Below are 21,268 nucleotides of genomic sequence, written 5' to 3'. Positions count from 1 at the left end.
TGTCCACAACGGTTGAACTTTGCAACACCAATAGTGTATTGTGAAAAAGGTATTAGTGAGAACATTATCTGCAGCTCCACCCTCCCCCCAACTCCACAACAAACCATCATCCCCTAAACCCCAACACCACAACAAACCCCCTCCCCTCAACCCCCTCCCGCCAACTCCACAACAAACCCCCAACCCCCACCCCCCTCCCCCCAACTCTACAGCAGTGGTCCCATGTAGGACGTAAAAGCCACATGTGGCAGCAACAACTATTGTTTCTTGCTCCCCTGGCACGGAGGAGGCATTTCCCTGCGCCGCATGGAACACCGAGTGCATCTTGCTGGGCTGCCTTGTGTGGCCTCACTGGATGCGGGCGTGTCCGCCTGCTCTGGCTGGGCATTAGAATGGCCTGCCTCAAGGGCATTGGCTATGCGGCCAAGGATGTGACACAGACGGGTTGTGCTGTCAGTGACAGTATCACACAACCGGTTGGTGCAGTTGGTGAGGGCCTGCCGCATTTCCCTTACTCCATCATGCCATTGAACCCTGGCCTGGCAGTTGTCCTCCATGAACTCTGTTATGAGGTCTGCCAGCTGATTCACTCGACGTGTGCCGAATGATGGAAAACCATCGCTGAAACCACTTGCCCCTGCATGCTCGGGCGAGGGCTGTACTGGTGGACTTGGGACATCATCATCATACCCCTGCGGGTCTATTTGAGGACTACGGACAGGTGTTGATGCATCTCCACAGTCACTACATGAGGCCAGGGGTACAATGCAGGGCTCCAGGGTGTGGACTGTGTGTTGGCCCTCCTCCTCGGACGCCCCACAGATGGGTGACGGGCTGTCCACACACTCGTCAGGGCTGGTAGCAGCAGCCTCCCCAGAGATGCTCGACTGTGCCGATGTTGTGGTTGGCATTGTGGCTGGTGCCAATGCTGGGATGGATTGTGATGGGGCAGCATCCAGTGGCCTTTCCGGAGCCGGGGGGGCTGTTCTTTTTGGTGCAGGGATTCGCCTGACCCTGCCACTACCCATGGAGGTGCTTGGCCCGCTTGATTGTGGCTCGGCGCTGTCATGGTCAGTGCCTGTGGGGGTAGAAGAGAGGGACAACATGAGTGATTGTAAGATGTCCTATTTGCATACATGGCTGCATTCACATTTCAGTCAATTGCGGTTTGTGGCCTTTTGGGTGTAGCTACAGCAGTGGTACATGTGCATGAGTATGTCATGTACGCATGTTTGGGAGTGACTCATCATGGCCTGGTTATGTACAGTTTGGCTGGCACAATGCAGAGCCGGCTGCACAGTGTGCATGATGGGATGTGCAAGTTAATGCACTATGGTTGATGTGCGTTATGTACTCGCACTTGGCCCTTGATTGCGTGGGACTTGCCTCTGCATTAGTTGGATGGGGGGATGAGTTGGATGGGGGGAGGGCAACACGAGAAGGTGCCTTCGATGGCCCTTGGGGCAGTTTGAATCAAGCAATGGACATTGGCAGTGTACACTGTGGACACTCACCTCCTTCGGCAGAAGTCATTGCCCCACACTCCATGTTCCCCACGCCCTCGATCGATTCTGTGCCAATCAGAGCCACACATGTCTCCTCCCACGGCTCTAGTTGCACAGGGGTACTTGGACCGCCTCCCGTCTGCATGGCCTGACTCCGGTTGCTGGAGAGGAGACCCCACATCGCACCCGCAGGTCATCGCACCGCAAGCGGCAGTCCCTGAGGGTGCGGGGGGTGTTGCCTACAGGGCTCACCCTCTGGGCAAGTTCAGCCCAGATGTTCTTTTTGCGGAGGATAGACTCCCTCTGCATGTCGTTGCTGAAAACGACATCTGCATGCTCAGCCAGGAAGTCCACCATGGCCTGGAGTTCCTCTGGGCTGAATCTCCTCTTGCGGATGCGGTCCGCAGCCTTCTTTGGAGCTTTCGGCATGTTGGTAGTCGTCTGGTCCTTTTCCGAACTTTAGTTTGCTCCCAAGGGTGCTGGCGGATGAGGATGGCAATGGATTGTGTTTTTAAAGATGGCCGCCGCTCTCCTTCCCGTTCCTGTGCGATGACGTAATTTCCGGTTCCTTTTTTTGCAGTGACCGTAATTTACGATATCCGTAAATTATGGTCACCGTTATGTACTGACGCTACTGCTTCCAAGGCGGTGTTGTTATTTACGTGTCGCAGGATGCCGGTAGGGGTTTTGCGGGTCGTTTAGCGACAGGCCGCTCAGTTCTTTTCCGGCATGGCGAAAAGCGCGTGTCCGCGAGGTCGGAATGGGCCGCAATTAGCGGTCTGACGCCAGGGCGGTGTTGAACTTTACGCCATGCCAGAAAATACCGGTTCTTACCTCCGATCTCGGAATGAGGGCCATTGTCTCAAAGAAGGATTTTGGTCAAATGCATCAGGATTTAAATATTCCAAAGCAACAGAAATTACAGATCAGATGATCATAGAAAAAGATGTTTTAAAATTGAAAATGGGTGTAGAAAAAGGTCAGCCTGATCCGGAACTGGCCAGAATGAGGGAAGAAACTTTAAATCTGATACAGCGTTTGAGACAAGCAGAGGCTGACCTATTGGAGGTAGTGCAGAGTAGAGATGCTCAGGAGAGACAGCTGGTCTTTTAAATGAAAAGCGCAGAGAAAATACACAGATAACACAAGACTCACACAGAGAATACAAGTCCTTCAAGATGAAGTGCAGAAAATAAGGGGTCAATCGGTGGCTCAGAGTGGAGTACTTGAAGCTAGCCAAGCCTCAGTGTCAAATTTAAAAATGCAACTCCCTGAATGTAAGCAGCCCCTCACATCAAGGCCCTCATACCAATTACTTACAACTCCCCATGAACAGATTAGAACTGACCTCATACATGCCTCCTATAGAGAATAAGGAGACATGAGGTTGGTGAGCTTTCCTATCCCTAGCCAGTCTGATCAGGAAGGCCAGTCCTTGTCGATATTGATGAGTATTCGCCATTACCAAAAAGCAGAGAAGGTGAAGGACCAGTGTGTCATGAGAAGTCAAAGACAGTCCTGTGAATACTTCTGAACCTGAAAATACATTTGATGAAATGATCAGAAAATTTGACTTACAGAAATTGATCAAGCAAAGAGACCACCAAGCCCACTTAGCTAAAAGGGAAAGGCAAAAGTTTCAGCCTAGGAAGGGCATGTTAAAAAGCCTCCAAACAGTCAGATGAATGGGTGGACTTCCCAAGACTACCCAGATGGCGAGAAAGTACCCATTAGCAAATGTCTGAAGAAGAGACTGTGTTCTATCCTGCGCCAAACAGTGATGACAGGGAAAGTGACCCTGAGAGCTCATGGCAGCACAAGCAAAAGGAGGAGTCCAGATCCCATGGTCCTGCAAGGCATTCCCAATCTCAGACAGATAGAAAGTGCCTAGAAGACAGGGGGTGGAGTTCCATTAGCAGCACTGATTCTGAAGGTGAATGGATGCAGGTTCAGAGGCGAAAGAGAAATTTCAAACATAGAAAAAGTTTTATTATTCCACCTCTGCATCTTCAACGCGCATCTTACCTGACTCCAGCCATACCAATGCTCGAAGCGCAGCTTACCTGATTCCAACTCGGCATATTCAGCGCACACCTTACCTGTCTCCGCAAACCCATTGGCTGCAGCGTGTAGGATTTTACACGATTCCCGGGGCCATCGGAGTCGTGCCGCATCCTCACCAGTCCCAAAATCCTGAAGGATCCATCCATCTGACATCCGCCGACTGGTCCTCGGATCACCGCTCTCCATCAGACGCCGGCAGGCCATCCCTGCAAGAAAAAAAGGAACGCTCAGGTTAGAAACTGCATAAACATCTTACGCTTGGCTGCGAAACACATAAGCTTGGCGCATAACCTTAAAACCCTACTTACCTTCAAGTGGGGACTGCTCAATTCCCCTCTGGCACCGTTTGGACTGGCTTCCAACACCGCGACATTGCAAAGGATACGGACAATAATCATAGGGCCTCATTACGACCCAGGCGGGAAACCATGGTGCTAATAGCACCATGGTCCATGCCGGTAATTTACCGACTCCGCCATGGAGAGGGGGGGAAATACCACCCCATTACAAGGTTGGCGGGCGGTAATTCACCCTTCCTCCATGGTCCTTCCCCATTCCCATTTTTGCCCCATAGGGCACAATGGGAATGGGGAAGGCGCTAAGTACGGTACCGCAAATTGCGGTACCGTACTTAGCACAAAGGTCCCTTTGCGGGTCCCTACTTTGATGGCTGGTGTAGACCAGCCGTTAAGGTCGGGTCCCGCAAAGGGACCTCGTAATCAGGCGCTAATGAGTTAATGGCGCCGCAGCCTTTTACGGCGCTGTTAACCCATTAGCGCCAGGGTCGTAATGAGGCCCATAGTTACGAACACTTATCTACAAAGTGGATCGGTCACATCCGGTCTGGGCCACCACGCTCATGGACCAGTGAAGCAACTAGGTCCATCAACGGTGCCCCTGCTGATGAGAAGCAGGACGGAAAGCTCCTTGTTACAAAGCAACAGGTGAGACCATATGGGAAAACGCATGCTCATCTCACTCTGGAATGAAGGGTTTGAGGGGGATCTCAATTCAACAGCTGCATTCTCACTGCCGCTTACTTTCTCCCAAAGGCATTGCCAGTATCCAGAGCAGTCCACACTACGGCAGCTGGGGGTGAAGGCTGATCCAGGGGAGCCAAGTCCAGGGAGGGCTCCAACCGTGCCCCAACGCCCCTGCAGAAACAAGGTGAGCGTAACAGAACGCAAAGCCTCTCTGAACCTCTGCCTGGGTGTTATGGAAACCTCGGAAACTGACAAGTTGGCCCAATTGCTGGGGGAATTACGGGCCCAAGTGCATGCTTCCAGACAAGAGACTAATGCCTTAAGGAGAGACCCAATTCTCGTCTGAGAACAAACTGAAAATCTGGCGAGACAATTGCTTCAAACTCATGCAGGGTAGGTTCCATTACCCAGAGTTGCACCAACCCCTTTGCCACAGCCATCACCACCAGTCCAAGTGGTACTCCCGGGGGCTGTGCCTTTGGCCCCGTCCCGAACGATTCACCGGCGATCCCAACAAATATGCCATATTCATGAACCAGTGTCGTCTGCACTTTTTGTGTCACCCTGGGGCCTTTCCTAACGATAGTGCAAGAGTTGCTTTTGTACTTTCATATTTGGGAGGCAGCGCAGTGGATTGGTCCATAACATTAGTAAATCAGGATGATCCACTACTTCACAATTTTGGAGATTTCCAACAGGAATTAGAAAAGTTGTTTGCTAGGCACACCCAAAGACAAGCCCTAGATAACGAACTATTGTCCCTCAGACAGAGAAACCATGATCTGCTGACCTATATTGCCACCTTTAATCATCTCATAGCACAAACCCACTGGCCCGAAGAAAAGAGGACGACACTGTTCTACCGGGGATTGCATGGGGAACTAAAGGATGTACTAACCCAAGTGGTCAACCCTCCCGAGTGTTGTGCAGAGTACATTAATCTGACGGTACAATTGGACCATAAATTGCAAGACAGAAAAATGGACCGCACAAGATCTGAAGGGAGATCGGTTTATATGCAACAACCAAGTCAAAACCCATGAGCCAACCAAACCCATGCAGATTGGGAGATTACGGGCTCCTATCTCCAAGGCAGAGAGAGAAAAAAGGAGGCAACAACAACTCTGTTTATATTGCGGCAGGGCAGGACATTTTCTTCGGGATTGCCCAATAAAACCTCCCAAGAAAACAGTAGGTGCAACGGACAACTACAATGAGGAAAAAGAACAAACCCTGGAAAACTCCAACGCCTGGCAAGCATAGGTGTCCACTTGTCGAGCGAAATGAAGAAAGTTGTACAGACCTCACACCTGGTCATCCCGGTACTCTTGGTCCATCACCAGCAACCATCAAAGGTACATGCCTTGGGAGCATATATTGATAGTGGAGCGGTGGGCAATTATATCGATCAGGATCTGGCAACAGGTATAGGCCTTCCCCTTCATCAGAAACTACAATCGGAAAATGTCACTGCAATGGATGGCTCTCAGTTGTTATCCGGCCCAGTACCCCAACACACCGATAAAGTCATGCTAATGTGTCAGGACAGTCATCAGGAAGACATTTCATTTGATCTTATTGGGGCCCTCAGTTCCAGATGATCCTAGGAATGCCGTGGCTAGAAACCCATAACCCCCGGATAGATTGGCGTACACGAGTGCTGACCTTTCCTCAAGAATGCACCAAAAGTTGTTTCCACAAGGACATGAAGAGCCCAGAAGTCAAGACGAAACCTATCCTAGGGCTCTCTGGTGCCTTACCCCCTGAGTATCTGGACTATCAGGATGCGTTCCAAAAGGAGCAGGCAAATACCCTGCCTCCACATAGGCCTTATGACTCCCAGATCGATCTGGTCCCTGGAGCGCAAATCCCTTGCAGTTGAATTTACGCTTTAACAGAGCAAGAAAATCAACACCTGAGGACTTACCTAGACCAGTACCTAGATAATAGATTTATCCACCCGTCTAAGTCTCCAGCCTCCTCGGCTCGCTTCTTCGTACCCAAGAAGGAGGGCGACCTCAGAACGTGTATAGATTATAGGGCATTGAACCAAATCACAGTTAAGAACAGATACCCTCTGCCACTCATCCCCGAATTGCTCGATCAGGTAAAGAATGCTAGAATCTACACACAACTAGATCTACGAGGAACTTATCACCTTGTGAGGGTTAAAAGGGGCGACAAGTGGAAAACAGCCTTCCGAACCAAATATGGGCTTTTCAAGTATCAGGTGATGGCCTTTGGGTTATGCAATACCCCTGCAGCGTTCCAGTTCTTCATTAACGATGTGCTTCACAAACTATTGGACTTCTGCGTCCTCGTTTAAATTGATGATATCCTTATTTACTCCTCATCCATGGAAGACCATGTTGGCCATGTAAGGGCAGTTCTGGAAAAGCTTTGTCAACATGGGCTGTTTGCCAAACTAGAAAAATGGTTCTTCCATGTCACAGAAGTTGAGTTTTTGGGCTTCATGCATACCCCACGGGGAGTTCATATGGACACACGCAAGGTGTATGCTATTCTTCAGTAGCCATCCCCAACAACTACCAAAGGAGTGCAAAGTGTGCTCGGATTTGCTAATTTTTACAGACGTCACATCCCAAGATTCTCACAGATTGTCCACCCAATCACCACTCTCCTGAGAAAAAATAAAAAAAATCTTCTGGTCTTCTGAAGCAGTGAACGCCTTGCAGGAATTCAAACAGGCCTTCACCTCAGCACCTGTTCTTCGACATCCCCGACCTAACCTACCTTATGTGGTTGAAACAGATGCCTCCAGTGTAGCTATTGGGGCAGTATTATCACAGAAGGGTCCGGAAACAGGACAGCTACATCCCATAGCATTTTGGTCCCGTAAATGTTCTGCACCAGAAATGAACTATGCAATCACGGACAAGGAACTATTAGCCATTAAGGGAGCCTTCAAAACCTGGAGACACTACTTTCTAGTGGCAAGACACACGGTCACTGTTATCACGGACCACCGTAATCTGCAATATTTGAAAACCGCTAAGGCCCAATCTTCGCGTTAGCTTCGCTGGTCTCTTTTCTTCGCCAAATATGATTTTGTTATAACTTACAGACCTGGCGTGCGTAACGGAAAAGCAGACGCCCTATCATGTATGGGAGAGGACAAAAATGCCTTCACTCCATCTGAACCAGTGACCATTATTCCCGAAGAATGGATTCGAAACCAGATAGCTGCAACCACCTGCTGGGAAGACTTGAAAACTGATCACCAATCTCGAATGGACCAGGCAGTCCAACAGGAATGGTTGTGTAAGGGGAACCAGTACTCCATCAAGGATAACTTGCCCTATTTTCAAGGAAAACTATATATCCAAGTCAAAGATGTACAGAACAAAATAATAGCCAACTACCACGAGTCACAAGTGGAAGGACATCCTGGAATTGCGAATACCCGAGCCAAAATCCGGAAGAATTATTGGTGGCCTACCTGGAGAAAGGATGTTGCCCAATTTATCGCAACTTGTGGTGTTTGCGTGCAACACAAATCCCAGAAATTAAGTCCTGCAGGATTGTTGCATCCATTAACAGTACCATCAGCACCATGGCATACATTGTCTATGTACTTTATTACCGATCTGCCACCCTGTGATGGGTTTAATACAATCCTGGTGGTGTTAGACCTATTTTCCAAAATGGTGCATTTTATACCACTAAAAGGGCTTCCCACTGCTGCTACTCTTGCCACAGTATTTTTGGAGCAAATTGTCAAATTACACGGTTTCTTGTCTGTATTGGTTTCTGACCGAGCAATTCAATTCGTCTCAGCCTTCTGGAGGAGGTGTTGTAAGATAGCTAAAATCGACCTTTGTTTATCCACAAGTCACCATCCTCAAACCGATGGTCAAATGGAAAGGACCAATCAGACTCTGGAGCAATACCTGAGGTTTATGTTACAACAGGTGGAGGGTCATGGAAAAGCATTCTCTTGTTAATTGAATTTGCCTACAATAACTCTATTCATACTAGCACCGGACAGACCCCATTCTACACAATGAATGGTCGGCATCCTCTGACATCCTTCTTTGACCTGCTTGACGAATTGGAAATGCCGGCAATCACCTCCTTACATAAAACCATTACCCAGTCCCTTAAAGAAGCTACCGAGAACTTGAACCGAACCAAGGAACAACAAAAGAAGTTTGCAGACAGACAAAGAAGGGAGGCCCGGCATTATCAAGTCAGAGATAAAGGATGGCTGTCATCCAACAACATTTCAATGAAGGGACCTTGGGCATTCGTCCAAGATACCTTGGACCTTATCTCATCAAAGCCATCATCAACCCTGCCACCATGAAATTGGATTTACCAGCCCATATGCGAATCCATCCAGTGTTCCATGTTTCCCTTCTAAAACCAATGAAACCCGACACTCGGATCACAACACCACCTGAGTCAGAAATCATAGAAGGAGAACCACAATATGAAGTCAAGAACATTCTGGTTTGCAAGATAGTGCGATCAAAACTATACTACTTGATCGACTGGGAAGGTTATGGACCTCAAGATTGCACATGGTAACCCTTTGGATTGTTCCATGCTCCACGACTAGTCAAACAATTCCACCGAGACAACCCCACCAAACCAGGACCAGGAAGGGGAACGCCCGTGAGGGGGAGTGCTGTCATTTCCACTGGTCAAGGGCCATTACCTTTATACTCCAAAGGGTCCAAATGGACCCAGTCCTGGCGCCTTTGGCACCAGGCTCATAAGAAAATGTGCTCTGCACACTTTATGCCTAGGGCACGTTCATCCAGGCCGGACGTGGCCATTGGAAAGCATTGGAAGGCACGTGCAGAAGACCGGGGGGGTGGCAAGGTGGAGCCACAAGGCGGGGCTAAAGGGGAGTGGCTCGGGCCAGGCTATTTAAGCCAGCCCCACCCACATGCAGGCGCTTCACGTTAGTCTGCTGTGTGAAGCGTAACGCTTACCGTAGTCTAAAGCTCTCTTGCCTGTTTCCAGCTCTGCACACTCCTCATCAGGTTCCGGACAGCATCTTCTGCGCTTCTTACCTGACTCCAGCCATACCATCACTCGAAGCGCAGCTTACCTGATTCCACCTCTGCATCTTCAGTGCGCATCTTACCTGACTCCAGCCATACCAACGCTCGAAGTGCAGCTTACCTGATTCCAACTCAGCATCTTCAGCGCATACCTTAACTGTCTCTGCAAACCCATCGCCTGCAGCGTGTAGCATTTTACCCGATTCCGGGGGCCAATGGAGTCTGGCCGCATCCTCACCAGTCCCTGAATCCTCATGGATCCATCCATCTGACACCCACTGACTGGTCCTCAGACCGCCGCTCTCCATCAGACGGCACCAGGCCATCCCTGCAAGAGAAAAGGAACGCTCAGGTTAGAAAATGCATAAACATCTTACACTTGGCTGCACAACACATAAGCTTGGCGTACAACCTTAAAACCCTATTTACCTTCGAGTGGAGACCTCTCAATTCCCCTCTGGTACGGTATGGACCGGCTTCCCACACCGCGTGGCCATCTTTACACATATTAGGGAGAGGAAAGACATTTTAAGAATTATGGACAATAATCATTGGGAAAAGACATTGCAAAGGATACAGACAATAATCATAGTTACGAACACCAGTGAAGCAACTAGGTCCATTAACTGCGCCCCTGCTGATGAGAAGCAGGACGGAGAGCTCATCTTTACAAAGCAACAGGTGAGACCATATGGGAAAACGTATGCTCATCTCACTCTGAAACGAAGGGTTCGAGGGGGATCGCAATTCAACCGCAGCATTCTCAGTGCCGCTTACTTTCTCCCAAAGGCATTGCCAGTATCCAGAGCAGTCCACACTACGGCAGCTGGGGGTGAAGGCTGATCCAGGGGAGCCAAGTCCAGGGAGGGCTCCAACCGTGCCCCAACGCCCCCACAGAGACCAGGTGAGCGTAACATCTGTATTGTCTTGCTTCCAAGATTACAGAAGTGTTGTAACTACAGAAATACCGCAGATATTGTTCGAGAGTCGCATTGACTCAGAGATATCCTTCCTCCCCTACCCCCAGAACAATGACCTGGGAAGAGAACACAAGCTTGATTTTACCTTTGGGGGGCAGCAATACATGTGGACTGAACACGCTTTGGATACATAAACTCCAGTAATGAGTTCAACATCTTCCTGCGTAAGGCCATGCCCAAATTGGGCAAAAGGAGAAACCTGGCCTATGCACATGATGTCCTGATCAAGAGCTCAACTGTGGAACGACATATTGCAGAAATACGCTGTGTTATGACCCAGTTGCAGAAAGCCAGAACAAAGCTGTCCTTTCAGAAGGCACAATGGTGTGTGAGAAGCTAGGAATAAAGCACAGACACAGAGGGTTTATATGTGTGGCTATCGATTTATAGGGGGAAGGAAGAGGAGAAGGGGACAGAGAATAAAGCAGGCAAAAGAGCTGAGAATCAGGGGGGAGAGTGAAAAAACAGTTGCAGGGGTCAATGAGGCACCAATGTTGCAAGGGATCAGAAATGTAGGCAAGGAATTCACTAAGACAATGATTCAGGGCTAACCTGAGTGGGAGATCCAGGGACGGTCCAGCATAAGAGTAGAGGGGTGAAGCCCCAAGATTCAACGTGTTGAAAGTAAATCTAAGCAATTGCAAAAGTCATTTGTGATGAACCCTTCGTGAATCATGACAACACCAGCAACAAGGAGGTGGGGGCCAGAGGGAGAGAGGGGCAAAAAGCAACAACACGTGGGAACAGAGGGGGGCACACACGTAAAAGGGGAAAGAAGAATGAGGGGGAGGAGGGCATCAGCAAACATCACAAGAGGAAAGACAGGGGCAAACACACACATTGCGGGGGGCAAGAGGGGTTGGCGGCACACAGATGTCTCATGGGGAAGAGGAGGGTGAGTGTACACATGCATCACGGGGGTGAAGGGGGTGGGGGGCACACACACGCATCATAGGGGTAAGGGGGGTGGGGCACACACATGCATTATGGGGGAAAGGGGGGAGATTGGGGCACACACACGCATCACAGGTGGCAAGGTGGGTAGGGGCACACACATGCATCACGGGGGGGGAAGGGGGCAAGGTGGGTGGGGGGCACACACATGCATCACAGAGGGCAATGGGGGTGGGGGGCACACACACACATCAAAGGGGGGGACAAGGGGGGTGGGGGGAACACGTGCATCACAGGGGCAAAGAGGGTGGGGGCATACATGCACATCATGGTGGAAAGGGGGTGGGGGCACACACACATATCACAGGGGCAAGGGGGGTTGGTGGCACACATACACATCACAGGGGCAAGAGGGGGTGGGGGGTACACAAACGCATCAAGGGGAGCAAAGGGGAGCACACATGCATCAAGGGGGGTAAGAGGGGGCATGTACATGCATCAAGAGGGGCAAATGGGGATGGGGGCACACATGCCTCACTGGGGCATGGGGGGTGGGAGGCACGCACATGCATCACAGGGGGGAAGGGGGGTGAGGGGCATACATGTATCACAGGGGCAACTGGGGGGAGAGGGGCACACACACATCACAGGGGGCAAGGCAGGGTGGGGGCAGGCACACACATCACAGGGGGCAAGTGTGTGTGGGGGCACACACATGCATCAAGGGGGCAAGGGGGCATGCACATGCATTAAGGAGGGCAAAGGGGGGTTGGGAGGCACAATCGTATAATTGGGGCAATGGGGAAATGGGGGGGTGAGGGGCATACACACGCATCAATGGGGGCAAAGGTGGGGTTTGGGGAACACATGCATCACAGTGGAAAGGGGGTGGGGGCACACACACAAGCATCACTGGGGCAAGGAGGGTTGGGGGCACATACACGCATCATGGGGGGCAACGGAGGCACACACACACACATCAAGGGGGATCTAAGAGGGGGGTGGGGGAACACATGCATCACAGGGGCAGGGGGGTGGAGGGTCCCCCCTGAAGCACTCCCTTATGCACCCTCTTCTTAAGAATTCCTCTGCCGACCCTTCGTGCCCAGCTAACTATCGTTCAATCTCCATCACTCCTTTTGTGGGCCAACTCCTGGAAAAGCTTGCCATCTCCCAGCTTAATCTTCACTCTGAATCTGATGGTTGTCTACATGACCATCAGTCTGGCTTCAGAGCTGCCAGAAGCATGGAACCTGCTCTCCTGAACATCCATGAAGACCTGCTCTCCAACCTCGATTCCGTCACCCTGTGTCTCCTCATCTTACTTGAGCTCTCTTCTGCCTTTGACAGGGTCAACCATGTCATCCTGCTGAACTGTCTCTGTGTATCACCGATCAGGCCCTGGCTTGGCTGACCTCCTTCCTCTCTGATCGACCCTCCCAGGTCCAACGTGGGTCCTACCTCTCCTCTATCTCTATCTCCACCTGTGGTGTTCCCCAGGGGTCTAATCTCTCTCCCTGGCTGTTCAACCAATACTTGGCACTTCTTGCCCACCACATTGCCGCTCAGTGCCCCAACTTTCAGTGCTATGCAGATGACACTCAACTTATTTTCAGGCTCCCTTCTTCCACCCCTTCTCCTTCTCTCATCTCTGACTGTCTGTCCACCATCCAGGAGTGGTGTGCTGCAAATGATCTCTGTCATAATGCTAGTAAGACCGAGATTATCCTCATCGGCACACCTGCTCCCTCCTTTCCTGTCACTCTTTGGCTGTCCTCTCTTGGCCCTCTTCTTGCTCCCACCTGTGAGGCTTAAAACCTTGGGGTCATCTTCGACTCCACACTTTCCTTCTCTCCTCACAATTCTGACGTCTCTAATAAGTCACACTGACAGTTGCACCTCCTCAGAGTTATTCTTCCCTTCCTTTCCTTCCCCCAGAAGCTCACTGTCTCCAGAGCTCTTGTTCTCTCTAGGCTGTACTACTGCAACAGCCTCTTTCTAAATCTGCCTGCCTCTACTCTCCGCCCTCTGCAACTCATCCAAAACAGGACTGTGAGACTTGTCCTTGGCCTCAAGCCCAGGGATCGTATCTCTCCAGGACTGAAATCTCTGCATTGGCTCTCAGTGGCGGTGAGGATTAAGTTCAAAACCCTCTGCATTGTCCACAAGGCCTTCTGGGACCTCAATACTTTCAACTCTCTCTTCCTAAATATCTTCCTTCTCGAGCTCTTTGCTCACCCTCCTCCAACTCCCTCAGGGTTTGTCGCTTCTCCAAGCAACAAGTTGGTGGTAGATCTCTTTCCTCTGCTGGGGCCTCCCTCTGGAACATCCTCCCAGCCTCTCTGAAACTTGAGGAGAACCATCTCTGGTTCCGGAAGCACCTCAAGACCTTCCTCTTTGCTTCTGCTTTCTCCCCTCCTCTCCGCTGCTGATCTCCTGGCAGAATCTGAAATTGCAATGGTTACCTGGCTACCCTCTGATCTCTGGCTCAGGTCCCCTCCCTGCCAGTTCAATACCTGCACTGCCCCCCTGGTATCCCTTGCACTCGGGGACTGTTTCTGTATCCCTACAGCCCCTACCAGACCTTTCACACCTGATGTCTGCACTTACCCTTGCACTTGCCACCAGCTGACCGCACTTTTATTTATTGTCTTTATTTATTTTACTGTTATCCTGTGTACTGCACTGTGTACTGCACTGCCCCTCCTTTCCCCCTGCATGTTTCCCCTTCCCCTCTCCTACACTTGCGTGATCTCAATGTCACCTGTCCTAGTAGGATTCTTATCTCTGTCTTCCCTCTGTTTCCCCTCCCTTGCCTTGTCACGCCTTGAAACACTTCTGCATAGGCATGTTATAAATGCCATTTCATACCATATCATATCATGGTTACCATATATAAAGTCACCACACCCTTTTTCTGGCAAACCATATGTATGACGACCATATATATATATATATGGGGATAATATTACCGGATACCCTATGTTGTTGTTGCTAATTCAACAGCTCTTCCTTCTGCATCTTCTTCAGATCATTCGTATTACAGGGCAATCCAGGCTGCTGGCTGGAGTGATATGGACTATCCCACCGGAAACGCTTCCTCTTTTCCATGCAATCTGTTCTCTCCATTTTGTTTGTTGGCCATCTTTCTCCCACGGTTTGGCTTGTACTTGGTGCACATCTGTTTCGTTGGCATCTGCTGTTGGCTGGTCTTGGTGGTTAGTATGTGCCTTGGCTCGCAACAGCGCTTCATTTAGACTCGGATCACTCTTTGAATATAATTAATCTTGAAACTTTCTCTCTTTGCACTTTGCAGGAATCAGTCGTAGAGCCTTTCTTCGCACCGTGCGCGCCATGACATTACGTGTAGCTGCTAATCACTTTAGCAAAGTTAGGCATTCCTATCTACCTTCACCTCCTTCTTGTATTTTCATTTCCAAAATGGTTCCAAGTTAATGCTGAGTCTGATCTTGTAGTGCTCATGTTCATTTAACCCTTGTCTCCCCAGTGTCATGAGTATAGGTAGGTTCTCCACCATGTCTTGTCCTGCGATCCCAAGCCAGTGCATTAGCAAAACGTTCTTCTTCCCTACGTCACAGTTTTTGTCCACATGCAGCCTGTGCACATCCCTTCTTCCAGCATGTTCGTGCAACGGGAGGCCAGCGGAACACTCTGCATTGGCTTGCGTTGCTCCCAGAAGTGCCTATGGACTGTGCCTGTAGCTGATATTTTATTTTAATTGGTTATTTATAACGTGCTTAATACCCAGAGGATTCTAAGCGCAACCCGGGGTTTGAACCTGTGTTGCTCCGCATCAGCCTGGTTCCAAGGTGAGCACCTTGCCCCTGAACTATCCTCCCGAGACAACACAGTTGAGTGATCACACATCAGCATGGCATGGTATTGAAACTAGGCAGGAGATGTGTTTCCTCCTTGATTTTGCTTTTGCTTTTAGAGGCTTTTAGGGCCAACGTTATTATTGTAGTTTTATATATTTGCAATAAAGTATGTTGTTTTTTAGATTATTGTAAATAGATTGTGTCCCTTTTTCTTTTTTGGACGTATACATATTTTTGCATGTTGTACTTCTGTGGAGGGGTGTCCCTCTGGCACGAGAGGATCTTATCCCTTCCACCATCTATTTTTTTGGAGATATGGAAGTGGAGTTTGCTGCAATTACTCGCCACAGTTGGACGCTGCAATGCCGCTTATCCAATTGCCAAGTGATGTTGTGCACCATATGTGTGGGGTGTGCGGGTTCGGGGTTCAACCTCTTTTGTAACATAGATTGCACTACCACTCCCAAGTACCACCCGCAGCCCCCAAGTTCTGCGCATTCGCTTTAATGTTCAGTGGGCACAGGAACCCGTCTCTGTGTTGGTAGTCTTCAGGTGCCATTGCTTGTTCACGTTCGTTGTCTTACTTTGCTGGAACGTTCAATGGTCGTCGACAGTAACACTCTCCTTGCTATGTGGACTGCCCCCAAGCTGGGGCATCTCTCTCTCTCGTCACAAGCGCAGCGAAGACAGACACAGAGGCAGTTTTCAGTTCCAATGAGCTTATTTTTTACGATCATCAGCAAACCAGCAACCTCTCTCGCCCCTGCTTCTTAAATCACTTGGAATCTTTTGTGATTCTTAGAAGATTCCAAAAGATGTGATGAATGGTGCCACATTCTGAAGAAGTGCCTTTTCCAGAAACTATCAATTGTGGTTCGGCCATTTTGTGAAGCCCGCCAACCATTAAACAAAAAAGAATTGCCCTGTCACTATGTACTAAACAGGGATTGTTAGTGGCTGAGGTCCAACTCCATTGACATGGGTTCTCACATATTAGACAATTCACAATTTGGAAATGTGCTTTGAATTGCTAAGATATATTCTCAAGCTGGCGTCTGACTGACTAAAGGCAGCTGCGTGAGAACAATGTTTTGCTGCCAATATTTGCCATTAAAAGTTGGTAATCTCTTGGGGTACATTGGTGATTCAATGCAGCAGGGAGCGCTCCCTAAAATATCCCTTTAGAGATTGAGAGATCGCAGACTTCCCTGCCAAGGTCCCATGTGGCAGCTGCTACATGCCAATACATGTATTCTCCTGCTTCCAAACACTGCTGCTGTCAGTCATAATGTATTTCGGCCTAAGCCCTGATTTACAAACAAGCACATTTAATAAATTATAACAATGCAAGATGAATTAATACAAATGCAGATACACCTGATCATTAGACAAGAGTAATGCAAAATGTTCATGCGTATTTAAGAATATATTTCGTGGGTATCCGTCGCGGCCAGAAAGGCAATCTCATTGCATGGTCTCATTGCATAATATTAAGCCTACGTACCGTATACTACGACTTGCCTCAAAGTGCAGCTGCATTGGTAAGCTTACAAACCCCATGCATGGATTGCATCTCTTTGCCCTGCTACTCTAGTCTCATTCTTCCCTGCAGTCTCCTCCCTGTTTCCTGTGCCCGACAGGGCTCTGTATAGGCCCTCCTGCTGCCTATTGCACTGGCGGGAAGGCACCAGTGGTCAAGTCCTAAAAATAAAAAGTGGGGGGACTCATCAACACAAGCAATGGGCTGTGTCTTCTCTGGAAATTACCATATCAAGGTGAAATATGCACATTAGACTAAATGGGCTTTGCATAACCACGCAACTTGCACAGGACGAATGACATTTGCCTCTCATAAAATCCACACACACACCAAACCAAGACAGGATATTTTCTTTGAATAATGTTTTTTAAAACGTTAAAAGGTGTGCATGTTTTAAACTCCAAGAACCAATACAAATGTTTTCCCTGGAGCATGCAGAACCGATATGGGGCATTCCACCTGTTGTTTGTTATTTTTCATCAGGTTATATAGTGCAGTGGTGAAGCTTCTGGACGGCCTGTAAACTTGACGACTGCGGTTTGATCACCAAGGTCGGCTTTAATTCATAAATTCAAATAAGACTTTCAAAGTTCCACATTTTGGCTGGGGGGACTGAGTCCACCTCCTGAAAAAAGTGGGTTGACTACATCCACCTGCGTATTCCCTTGACTTGAGCCCTGGAAGGCACAATGAATGGAGAAGCCTGCCCGCATTGGGTTCAAGGTCTTGTTGATAATTCATTACTGCATCGACAGTGCTGCACCTGCATACCTCAACCAGCGCATATCCAGAAAAAACGATACTTCGCTGTCTGCGCTCCTCTGCGCCCTGGCCATTTTCACACCCAGGTACCCTAGAAAGCGAGTAGGGGGAGCCAGCTTGCACCCACCTTGTGGAATGCCCCGCCACCATGCATTCAAGAAGAACCATCCTACTTAACGTTTAGAAATCGTCTGAAAACCTTGCTAATGACCAAGGCTCCTCCTCATCTACGTTGCTTTGATCTGCCTCTCTGTTATACCTTGTATGCCTGTTTTTTTTCATACCAACTATGTACTAGCGCTGTGATACCTCTGGGTCTGGGCGCTATCAACAAATATAATAAATGCAAATAAGTGTGGCTGGTGGGGCCTGAAATGACAGCATCCGTGGACAGACAGAGCCATTAGGGTAATCTGGCAAGTCCTGAATACTGCTGCAGTGATGTGTCCATCACTGACCACTCTGCAGTCCACTGCACGTCAACACCCCACCTTAACTCCCTGCTGTACTACCAACACCCCTAAACTCATGTCGTGCTTCAGAGTTGCCATTTGACAGTGACAATTTGCATGACCACAGTGTTCGCTTGTAAACTGGACACACTTCCCCAAGAGAGGCTGCTAATGGTCAAGGGCCACAGGGTCAAAGGTTCTGTTCCCCACAAATATTCAAGGGTTAGATTAGTAGGTGCAAAGCAACCCCGTACAACTTGCACAAGCTCCCCTGTGCCCCCACTGTGCTGCTACACCTCCCCATGACCTCCCGGCCCTTCTCAGAGCCTCCCAAAATGATTAAAACCTTGTCGTTTCGATTCCACAAATGGAAAACACACACTTAGGATACCCCATTACCATGCAAGGGCCTGCTGGGCACCAGAAGAGCCTTTTTGGTGCTCTATATAGGGGTGGCAGGAGCCTGACACCCTTGCACTGCCTTCATTTCTACCCCGGGTGCCCTCGAACATTTCCCGATGACTCTCTGGAAAAGTTGGAAGAGTGCCCCCGATCAAAACCACGCATAATTTGGCTTATTTGGTGAATTGCCAACATTCTTTCCTAGAACTATTTGCTAGTCTTAATTCTGAGGTAAACGCTCTTTAAACAGGGTTGTGTGCTGTTTAGCTATGCATGAGGAATGCATTGTTTCTGCTTGCTATAACAATCTCAAACCTCTTCATCTCCACTCACAAGAAAATATGCAAATGACCTTATCGTGTATGGCTCGCTAGATACAATCTAGGCCAGGGGTCTGCAGCCTTTGGCTCTCCAGATGTTTGGAATACAACTCCCATTAGCCCTAGTCATCATTGTTACCGGTGAGGGATCGTGGGACTCATCGTGCAAAACATCTGGAAAGCCACAGGTTGAAGACACCTGATATAGGCAAATGATTCGGCAATCTGTCATTAACAGATATCCCAGCATTAGTTTGTCCACAGACCCCGGACAGCTATATTCACATTCCTTTAAAAAATAAATAATAACACTGTCCGAACCAATAGTATTAATGGTGTTTTACCGTCATCTAGTGGCATAGACTGGTATTTCAGTCAGTGTCTGCGGTATTCTCGTTACAAAAAAATGAAGGCTCCACATTAGGTCAAATATATATGTGTTTCGTAAGCTTCTTTGAATGATGTATGCCTTTGTCTAGAAGGTTTGCACTTAAAGTTATTTTCGCATTAAATTATAACATTGTTTTGAACAATTGTATTCAAATATTAAAGCAAAAAACGGGTGTTTTCCAGGAACAATATACCTCTCACATGTTCTGGTGAGGCTGTTGGATTGCTATGATTTTGTGCTGCGCTGAACCACCAGCACAGTAGTTTCAAACCACAACTCCTTGCCCCTGGTGTATTGCACCCCTGCGAGGGGAATGCCAGACCATAGACTGCTCGGAAGGAGTGCAAAAAGAAGAGGCATGGAGAGCTGGGAAAGAGGATGCAGACAGAGGGTGGGCATTGTTGGGGGTCCACTGCGTGCTCGCGAGCCCATCCACACACAGACTCGACTCAGACACGTCTGCACGCTTCGGGCTCCCCGGTCGCTCTGACGCGGCCGGGAACGCCCCGTTTATTTAAGGCGCACGCGGCGACGTGCAACTTCACGCCGCCGCGTGCGTATCCCCTCACGGGGCAACGCCACAGGCATCACGCTGGGGGGACATGATGTGTATTAGTGTGGATGTGTGTTAGTCGTCTGCATATGGACTATAGATCAGACTGTTGGGAGTGTGAGTGTGCTCAGGCGATCGCAGCAGATATGTAGGGTTGAAATACCCAGAGTGTCAATTATGTTACTCTAGGAAGATTCTGGAATAGTCATTCTGGGACTATCAAGTCAACTCCAGAAGGTGGCCTAGTCCAAGATTAGCAATATGCAGAAAACGATCCGGGGGCATCAGTAACAAACAATCTATTCATATTAACCATTGCAGAAATAATCATGTTTATATATTCAAAAACATGTTCTTCAAAACACGAAGCAGGCTCATATAAGTGCTTTAAATCAACGAAACTAAACATATGAAAATAAGATCATTAGAAAGTTGCAGGCATACCTCAATCACTCCACCCCTCTTCAACATACACATATCCTCATCTCAAAAATAGAAAAACACAATATAAAAAAAAAAAAAAACAATTGAGGAGCAAAACAAGTTGCCATCAATCGTAGACGTTGGTTTGTAAAGATGAACACATATTATTTCTTGGCGTAGGGCTAGTCTTTTGGCTGTAGCTCCTGAGATTCTATCCGGGGCTACAACCAAAAGATCAGGGGCTATAGCCCCCTTAGCCCCCCCCTAGCAACGCCCCTGGGCATAGCCATCTTCTACCCAATGCACCACGATTCAATGACCCAACATAAAGATGTACAACGTCTTCATAAGGGCACCGAATACTTAAAAGGCCGAGTGTAAAGTTTCACCAGCCAAGAACTCAAAAACGGCGAAGAGTGCCTCAGCCTGGAATATGTTCCAGACACCTGGGACCTACCTCAGTGGGAAGGAATTCACTCAAGACCTTAGCATTGCTGCCGTACATATAACAGCACGGAGCCTCTTCCTCGTGCACACGTCCTCAATGGGAAAGGGGTTCACTGCGTATTTCGCACTGCTGCCATGGGTAGTAGTCCAACATGCGTTATTATCAGTGTAGGTCATCAGTGTGTAACAGAGCCATAGTTCTCCCTGCGTCACACCGGTTCCATCCACTGTGCTTCCTATATGTTAGTCACGTGATCTGGGGGTTTATGCCTCCGCATTATTGGACCAGCGTGTCCACAATTGGTGTAAGAGACCTGGCCTGCCAGCTTAGCTGCCTGCGGATCATGTGACCAACTTATAGGAAGCACAGAGGAAAAATGTATTGTAACAAACAAACACAGCTAAAGGTTTACCTAAACATGTTTCCCTAACAAAATGAAAAAAATGGCTTCCCAAAACCAACTGGTGTCCCTAAAAAAACTGAATTCACAAAGCGCATGCGCCATCTAAACTAAGAAAAATATAAAGCTTTCCTACAAAAATAAGAGAGGTTTCTGACATCACACAACTCTCTTCCCTGGCAAGAAACACACATTGCTGCATAGTTTCACTCCTGCAGCTCTTTCTACTTTGTGGATCAAACTAAACCCATACAGGAAATAAGACGTTTCAGGTTCCTT

Source organism: Ambystoma mexicanum, chromosome 2q, assembly GCF_040938575.1.
Source record: "Ambystoma mexicanum isolate Mex_15411 chromosome 2q, UKY_AmexF1_1, whole genome shotgun sequence".
Taxonomy (NCBI): Eukaryota; Metazoa; Chordata; class Amphibia; order Caudata; family Ambystomatidae; genus Ambystoma; species Ambystoma mexicanum.
This window is presented reverse-complemented; position numbering follows the sequence as displayed.